Genomic DNA, 9397 nt, shown 5'->3' with positions numbered 1-9397 from the left:
TGTCAAATTATCTCTCTGATGTGCGCAAATTATGCTTAGGAAGTGATATTAGTTGTGATCAGAACCCTTTATCTGAAAAGCAGGGAGAGCTGTAGGATCCAAAATGAGCAGCAGGATTTCTTCTTTTTTTTTTTTTTTTTTTTTTTTTAATTTTGGCCAAAGAAGGACCTCTTTTTTAATGATTGGTTTGTTTTGTTTTTTTTTTATCTAAAAGAACCTCAATAGTCATTGCTGTGGTCCAGTTAATTTAGTGTCATACTCCTGATATTTCTCAGAAAATGTTTCTATGCTACAGATCACAGGGGATCTTGGGGAAAAACTGAGTAAACTCAGAGGATGAAAACATAGAAAATGTTCATGCCTTGATATTCACTACACTTTGCTAAATATTAGCTTTGATGATTGAAAACTCTTTTTGTGCAGAGATGGTATGTACATCTCCATTGCAGCTATTGTGTGCACTTGAACTACAAAATACACCAGAAAATGATAGCAGGGTGCAGAGACTGCAGGATCTGTGCTCTGAAGTGTGCACACAGTTGGATGAAATGATCAGGGGTCAGGCCTGAAAATCTGTCACTTTTCTGTCATGCAGAGTGGAATTATTTATGTGCATATTAGGTTATTACTTTTCCCCTCTTTCCCAGGATTTACAGTTCTTTCCATTGCCAGTTTTTTCTGCCTTCTCCCCACCTCTTAACATGCTAAAATAGCTGTGAATCAGATAAACCAGCAAGGAGAACCACATAAAGGCCATTGTTAAATAAATAGAAATGACAGAGTAAGAGAGATTATTTTCCTGTCCCAATTTGGGAGCCTCTAGAGATCAGTATAAGTGAACATTTCAAATGCACTAAACACACACACACACCCGTGCCTAAGCTGTAGAACAAAATCAATAGGCAGCAGATGAAAATTATTGCATTTGTTTCCATAAAAATAACTCCTGGCTGTTATTATCTGAAGGTAAAAGTTCTTCAGAAAAGGGCTTTTCATAGAAATTTTGTAAGATTGAGACATATTTATTTGCATTTATCTCTATGTGAGTAGACTGATTACCAATAATTGCTACCTGCCAGTGTGGCTGACCCATTCCAGCCTCTCCTGTAAATGCTTAAATCTACTTATTTATTCACCAAATCCAGTCAGGGTAATATATAATGCTGCACAGATTTGTGCAGGGAAATTCCTCAGCTGAATTTTGTTCTTTGGTATTCACGCAAGTCCTGCACTGTGTAATCTCATGTTTTTTTGAATAACCAGTGGTTTATATTTTCTTTGTGCTGATTGTTTTTAGTTTGCCTCAATTGTTGAGCTGAGAGTTAGAGGATAGCCATTGCTAATTTCCTAACTCGTGTTGTGCAGCTATGAGTTGAGCACAATGGTCTCTAGCAAGAGTTCCTTCAAGTTGAAGATAAAAAATATTTAGTCAAAATTAACAAGTGATAGTGATTCAGAATAAGCCAAAAGTGGTAAAGTTTGGTTGTGTGGAGTTACTGCTTTTATTAACTGACTCCCAGTTCTCACTCATCCCCAATGTTTCCTGGATTTTGAGGGAGCATTCTAAGTAAAGTGTGTTTGTTCAAACAAACACAGATTCGCATTGTTTGAAAACTCCATGCTCTGAATTCTCATTTAGCTCCTACTGACAAAGAATGTGGGGTTTGATTATTTTTTTCTGTGTCTGTGCTAAATTTGTGCTATTTACCAGAACCTCAGAGATGTGCTCTTTGTGCACAGCAAAGGAGTTTTGTAGAAACCATGGGCCCAAGAGTCTAGACTAGAGTACATACATAGAAGAGTGCCTTTGGCTATACATTAAAAACAAACAAAGAAAAAACAACCCAATAAACAAAAAAACCCCAACAAAAATAACAACAAAAGGAGGAACAACTGCCAGAATGAATTCTGTGAAAGGAAAAATCTCTTAAATTAGTAGCACAGGACTGCCCTCTAGTTACATGCATCTCAGAACTATGACTGTAATGGCAGTTTAAGTTGAAGGGATTTTATGTTGGAGAGATAAGTAGCAGTGATGAGGGATTTTTTTCCAGAAGGAGAACAGAAATTGATATTAATTTTTCCGAAGTTTCAGTAAACTCCTGGATTTCCCATTCAATATGCAAAAGCACACAACACATAGCAGAGCTCAGAATTGCTATTTACTGCACAGTATATTCAAGCTGTAGCACCTTTTATGCTACCTGATAAAAGCTGTGAATATTTCATTCCATTAGAGGGGCAGTACGGCACTTTTCCCCCAGAACTCTATTTCTTTTCAGCTGCCTTGGGTGCAGAGAACACACTGGTGAGAATACAGATGGGCTCAGCCCCAGTGCCTGCATGCACAGTAGCACAAGGCATGAGCATATGCGTGTTCTTCTGTTCCTTGCTCACTGTAAATAGTGTACAGAGAACATAATCCATCAGATATGGTTGCTGATTACTGTTCAGCCTGCTTGGCACAACCACACTGCACTAGATTTCTTGTCTGAGGGCAGATTAAAGGTATTAATAACAACCTGATTGCAGAGGATTTGTAGCAAGCAGCTTTGAAATCAAATGATATAAAGGGTACTGCCTATGACAAACTGTAGATGTGCTGTGAATCCCAACATGCAGCTCATAAAGAAGCTGTTGAAATTCTAAAGTGGGCAGACTCCCACACAGACAAGAACTTGCAGCATCCAATCAGTTTAAGAGCTAATGCACAAATATATTATTCTTCAGGTTGAAAGGCTGGGTCTATTACAAACAGTAAGGGTGTTTTTCAGATGCAGTGTTTTACAAGGTTTCAGTAATGAAATGGCTCACTTTAATCTTAACCAAGGAACTGCCAGCCTTTATAACAACACAATATTCCTAAAAAGTGCTCAGCAGCCTAATGAGAGCAGCTCCTATTTGAGCAGTGCTGATGTTATGGTCCAAGGAATATTCACAGTGTCTTGATCTATAAAGCTCAAACTTTTGAAGCTACAAGTGATAAATGAGACTCACTTGACTCTCTTCATTCTAGAAATGGAACTGGAAGTTTAACCTGCATCTCTAGCAGGTTAAACATTTTGAGGATTAAGTGGTTATGGACAATCTCTGCCATGGGCTAAAATGTATTTGGGAACGTGTTCACTATTTGAAATAAATGGGGTACAGAAAGAAAGACAACAGGGTTTGGTCCGAGAATCTAATCCAAGATGTGCTGTTTTGAGATGTTATTTCAGTGGGGTGCCCCAGGAATTTAAAACTTTTGGGGGGTTAGACCATGCTTAGTACTTCAATCTCAGGTCAAAATCTTACCCCTTTTAGCCTTATTTTGTGCACTTTGCTTTAATAAATGAAAATGCAGAGGTACCCTCAAAGATGCTTGCTTTAACTGCAATAAATACAAGGAGAGCAGCCTATTATTTAACTGAACCTTGTTTTTGTGCAGCTAGTACTTCTTTTTTTCAGGTCCTGAAAATATATTGCTTCTGTCAGTATTGGGATACATGCTGCACATAGATCCTGTGGGGTTTCTGGGTTTTTCTTTTTTTCTGCCCTGCTGTCTGAGTTCATCTCAGAATGACAGAGCACACAATTCACTAACCCAGCATGATTGTTTGAAAAGAGCACGTATAAAAAAGCAGCAGCAGTCCTGTGAAACTCGGGGATAATGTTAAAGAATAATTTTTGTGTCAAATTTTAGAAAAAGATGCCATTTTTCTGCTAAAGGTTTTATTCCTTCTGATGTTTGGTTTTCTGTGACACAATCCGAGATGTGGAATTTTCACTAGACCCAGTTGGACTTGTGCATAATGAGTAAATATTCATTAAGTGACATATCACGTGTTAGATAATTTTCATCCATTAATGTTATATATGTGGGAGGGAGCCCTCACAAGACCCCAAAACAATGCATCAGAAAATTCCCTCAGAGTGTTATTTTCTCATGGGTACCATAATTAGGTTGTTGGAAGCTGGGACAACAGCAGCACAAGATTTCTGATCAGAAATCCCCGTGGGAAGTCAGCCCTCCTGTAACGTGTGGCTGATGAAAGAATGTTGGCTCACATGTAAGAGCAACCTTGGCCCCTTGGGAATTAAATGGAAACCAATTGTCCATGATTGCAGAAAGCAGCCTGCCTGTGGATCGCTGAACTGTCTCTAATTAATTTAAGAGACTGGCAGCTCTGGGTTGTGGGGCTGCCTCTTGGCTGGCAACAGAAAGTAAATGCAGTTTGGTAGCTGATGTTTGGAAGTTTAGAACAGCTTTAGGTGTTTAAGCAATACCTCTTGTGATGTTTTTGTTTGTCTACTTTGTCTTGGTTTCCAATTGTTTTCAATTTCAAGCTATTTCTGGCTGTAAAGGCTGTGCAAGTGCAGCTAGGAAGATGCAGAATGGGTTACTCTACCCTTAGTTCCATGCCAGCATTAAATTTAATACTTTGGTAGAGGTCAAATGTCAGAATAGCTCCAGAATGCACTTTACTGTTTATATATTAGTGCATGTGCATGAAATGGGCTGTGGAGTGGATCTGTCTGTGTGGTCAGGGGCAGCTGTGGATGCCTGAGCTCTCAGCAGCTGCTCATAAGGACTTTTTCAGTGTTTCTGGTCATTTCTGTGGGTAATATTGTTTTGTTGACATCAGAAGTCTACAAATTCCACTAGAAGTACAGGAATCTGTGGTGCTTGATGTTTGATTTTACAGATGTTAATATTGGCCTTTTGTTCTTGGCCTGTGATATCTGTTACCATTAGAATGCTGATGGCTTCCCCTTGTGGCTTCTCCTTATTGCCCACAATGGTGCATGGAAATCTTTTCAACTGGAATAAATGAGCTGGATGAGAGGGAGAGGGCCTGAGTTCACATCCTGCTTCTCCCCCCTGCCCCATTTTTCTTTAAATTAAATACTTTTGTTCCAGGTCTCACTAAGTTGCCTCTACTCACTAGATGATGATGATGATGAGTAGCTCAAGATGTGCCAGGTGTCTGAGGACTTTTGTGACTTCCTTTGGGTCAGTTGCCTGTTAATTATTAATTATTAATATATTTAATTATTGTAATTACAAAAAAACATCTGTAGTTGAAAAAGTGTAGATCTGCAGTAGATAGCATATTTGGTGTAAAATCCTGATTCAGCAGAACTCTAAGAAATCTGGGAAGTTGGAAAAAGCATTGCAAGCTTTAGCATCTGTTGCCTGGGACACTTTTGAGAGAGAAATCTTGCTGTGAAGTTTTGGAAGCAATTCCTTTGATTTGCATTTTACCTGCCAGTGGCAGTGCAGGCCTGGGCTGGGAAGGAATGACTGCACTCCATCAAATGTTAGTTAAATGTGTCAGGCCTGAAAACAAATTAAAATTGAAGTGGTGGTGAACAAAATCATAATCTTTAATGTATTTGGCCTTGTGAACAAGTAAGATCTTAAGTACTCTTTGAAAAGCATAGTGAAATATTGGCTATGTGAATCCTTTAGAAGTGAAATAAATATTTCAAATCCAATAAATTTATAGAAGAAATTTAAAAAAAACAGAAATTGTTGGTGTACCTTTTAAATAGAGGGGATGGGTGAACAGGGAATATAACTTTCATGTAATTAATTTCTTTAAATGCCTGTTCCTTGAAAATACCCAACATAATGTAGATTAAGGCAAAGCCAATAAATGTTTTTAACTTTTCCAGATGTCTAAGGATTTTTGTCTTCTGAAACATTAACATCACCACTAGAGAAATGGGCTTGGTGCTCCTTTATGTTAAGGAAGAACTACATCATCAGAAGAGTCAGAGAAATGGGGCTAAATGTGCTCAATCCCCATTTTCAGTATGTTCAAGTGCTGTTGCCTCAACACAAATGCTGGTGCTGAATTAAATGCATGTGGAAATATTGTGTTATTCAGCAGGGTGGTGTGATGTGGTAATTGAGCTGTTCTTGGTGAATGTGAATTAGCAGTGGCTGGATGTGCCATTGTGTACCAGTAAGCAAATAACTTCCTTTTTCATAATTGGTTTGCTTCTGCCCTTGAAAATAAGTGAGCCTTAAGGACTGGAAACTAACGACAGAAAGAGGTATGACTACCCAGGGAGCTCAGGGTAACATAGCAGCCTGATGTAAAAATTTAATGAGCTTTCTTTTGACACTGTGATTTGTTTTAGCAAATTTTTCTAGGGAGCAAGGCCAGGAGCCATATGTAAATGAGCTTTTCTTGAGATTGTGCTTGCCAGACAGCTGCAGGGAGTGTTAGGGTGATGAAATGATGCTGCACATAATGGGGTTAATGAAGATTACAAGTTACTTCCTTCAGGGAAGTGTACTCCGTTCATTTTTTTCTTTTGTTTTAAGCAAGCTTATCCTGAAAGTCAGAAGTTTAAGTGTTTAAAATGTTGTGAAGTCTAAGTGGAGTTTGAGGCACCACAAATTGCAGGTGGCTAATTAGCTATTGTGATCTCACATGAGTGCTTGTACTTCTCTCTGTGCACAGGTTTCACTTCAGAGCCTTTCATTGAGGAGAGCTCCTCTCTGGGCCTTTGCAGTGGTTACCTACAACACTGAGAAAAGACAATCCCAAAAACTCTTGAGCTGTTGTTTAGATGTGGAAAGAATTCTGCAAATGCAATGATTGGAGTATTTAGATTAATAAACAGGTGCAGAAAAAAAAGAAGCCAAACTCCAAAAAATTCTGATATGTTTATTTACTCAGGAAAGGAAGTAGACAGACGTGAGAAAAGCCTGTTTTAGTCTAAAGGTAAGTTGCCAGAAGCTAGCACACTTCATGTACTTCCTATCAGAGAAAGCTTAAAGAGCTGTTACCTCATGAAAATGAAATTTTCTAGGTACTTCTCTGTCATACAATAAAATTAGGTTTTGAGAGGAGCCAAAGGCAGAAATCTTCAGTGTTTAATAGAAATTTTAAAGGGAAACCAGGAGGCAGTGACAGACGTGTTTTTGCCACACTGGGAGAACTGTGGCCTGGATTTTCAGTTTTCCAAGTCCTTGAGTCCAGATCACTTTAAATTTTATGTAATGTATCAGGGAAGGGGAAGAACTGCTGGGTTATTTAGCAGAAAAATATATCCCAGTTTGTTACTGTCAGGTCCAGTGCTCCACTGGCTTCAGAGATACACTATAAAAAACTGTTCCTGTGTTCCTTTTCGGCTGTATAAAATCACTTTGCTGTAAAATTACCTTTATTCCTACCTTTTGTGTCTGATTCTCCTCTTGATAAATAAACATATTTGAAGTCAGTTATCAAGTACTAATATTGGTGACCTTGTCTGTTCTCAGTCAAAGAAGGAAGGTTAGAACAACGTTTGGAATAATTACTTTTCCTTTATGTTAACAAACTCCTTATGTGTGTATTATTAAGCAAAAATTCCAGCAGACGTTTGCTTCAAGATGATTCTCCTACCAATACCTTTGAGGCTTTTGTTTACTTGGGGGTTTTATGCCTCATATATTGCAGTATTTGAAAAGATGGTGCCCAAAGAGCAAGGTTATTTTTTAATGTTGTTTATAGATATTTTTATTGTGTGGAAAAGATTATACTGAAATGTCCACTCAAAGCAAATCAAATAGGACTACATATGTTTGCCTATTGCAGCTTGTTTTAATGTTCTTAAATTATTTTCTATGGCATTTCTCAAAAATCCCTTAGTGCTGTGCTCATGTACGTGGTTTTGGGCAGCAGATGACATCAGCTGTAGCACTTAAGCTGAAGCAGAGCCAGGATGAAGAGAGAAAATGTGTGTTTTGTTTTGTTTTAAATGAGGCACAGTCCATGAAGAGCCTTAGCACAGTGACAGGATAGACAAACATGCATCCTTTGTAGTCAGTGGCCTCAGAACAAGAGCAGCTAGCAATGCCCAAATGAACCAAGAGAATGACCTTGACTCGACCTTTGCTGCTTTGAGATAGAGAACACTTCTAATTATTCCTGACAAAGACTAGCAAAATGGTTTACTTCTAAAACAAAGACATGTTCTGAGGCACTCAGTGCATAACCTCACAAGCTGTATCACAAAAGAGGGGGGCAAAACTCCAAGTACATAAACTCTGACTCCCAAACTGTGTTTACTGGAAGGGTACATTCCCCTCTGGGTAAAGGCCTGAGCTCGAGTTTCAGATACAATTAGAAGTAAGAGGTGAATAACCAATTAATCCCAAGAGTAAATATGTTACTTCAGGAGTGCCAAGGTATCTCTTTTCCTAAAGTTGCCAACAAAGAGCTCATTCTCTCTCTCTCCCTCTGCTGAGACCTTGCTGGTAAAGGGAATTTGTGCAGTCTGCTGGGCAGTGGGTTTGTGCTGGGTTTGGTGTTTGTGCTGGGTTTGGTGTGGTCACTCGAGGCATTCACAGTGTTCCATAGGTTATAACTTTACAGTCTGGGGCAAAGCACTGACAGGAACCTCCACAAGTTCAGCGAAGTGAAGTGCAAAGTCCTGCATTATGGGGAGGACTAACTCCGTTTATTGGACAGCCTGGGAGCTGATCAGCTGCGAAGCAGCTCTGCCAAAAAGCACCTGGAGCTCCTGGTGGGTGAAAAATTGAACATTTATTGAACAGTAATACACCCTTGCAGCAAAAAAGGGCCAACAGCGTCCTGGGGTGCATTTGGAAGAGCTGCCAGCAGGTTGAAGGATGTGATAATTGGGATGTCTAAGCAAGGTTTTATTCTTAAGGCTCCTTAGTTTCAGCCTGTCTTCTATTACAGCACGTTTCATTTGCAAATCTGTGTTTTTCTGCTGCCTTGAGCCACATTTTGTCTGTTCTGCCCTCTCAGCCTATGTTTTTCATTTCATTTTTCTCTTACATGCTTTTCTGCTCCATTTCATAATTTACCTTGTTCATCCTTATCATAACTCAAATTTGGCTATTGGCAGCAGAAGTATTCTGACCCTTTCTTCCAACTGGCTTATCCAAAGGGTTGTTATTGTTTCTGTTAGAGAGGTTGTGTATTTCTAATACTGTTCAGTTGATTTATTTAAAAAATACAGCACAAAAGCAGATTTCTTGGAGCACAGCAGGAATCAAACTGGTTATAATGCCAGGCCTTTACTCAGGAAAAAAATGTGCCTCTTTCTTGGGTGCTAAAGGTACAAGTTGTTTCTTTTTCTTCCTTTGCTATTTCTTTGTTGCCTCTTCAGCAGAAAGGCACACTTCCACAAATGTCATCTCCTGGAGCTGTGGATGTGGATGTACCTCTGTGGGGTAATCCATGCCTGTGTTGCTAGCTTAGTGTTACTCTCCCTTTAAAAAAATATACATCATAATATATAGAATTTGGAATAATTTTAGGGAATAGTCTATGATGCATAAATATTTAGTCATTCTTCAATCCATGCTGGATATCTTTCTATGAGTGTGAGGGAAAGAAATTTCTAACTGGCACATACAACTATTTCAGAATGTCAGTTGACTGTTATT

Source organism: Poecile atricapillus, chromosome 10 (assembly GCF_030490865.1).
Source record: "Poecile atricapillus isolate bPoeAtr1 chromosome 10, bPoeAtr1.hap1, whole genome shotgun sequence".
In the NCBI taxonomy this organism is placed as follows: domain Eukaryota; kingdom Metazoa; phylum Chordata; class Aves; order Passeriformes; family Paridae; genus Poecile; species Poecile atricapillus.
This window is presented reverse-complemented; position numbering follows the sequence as displayed.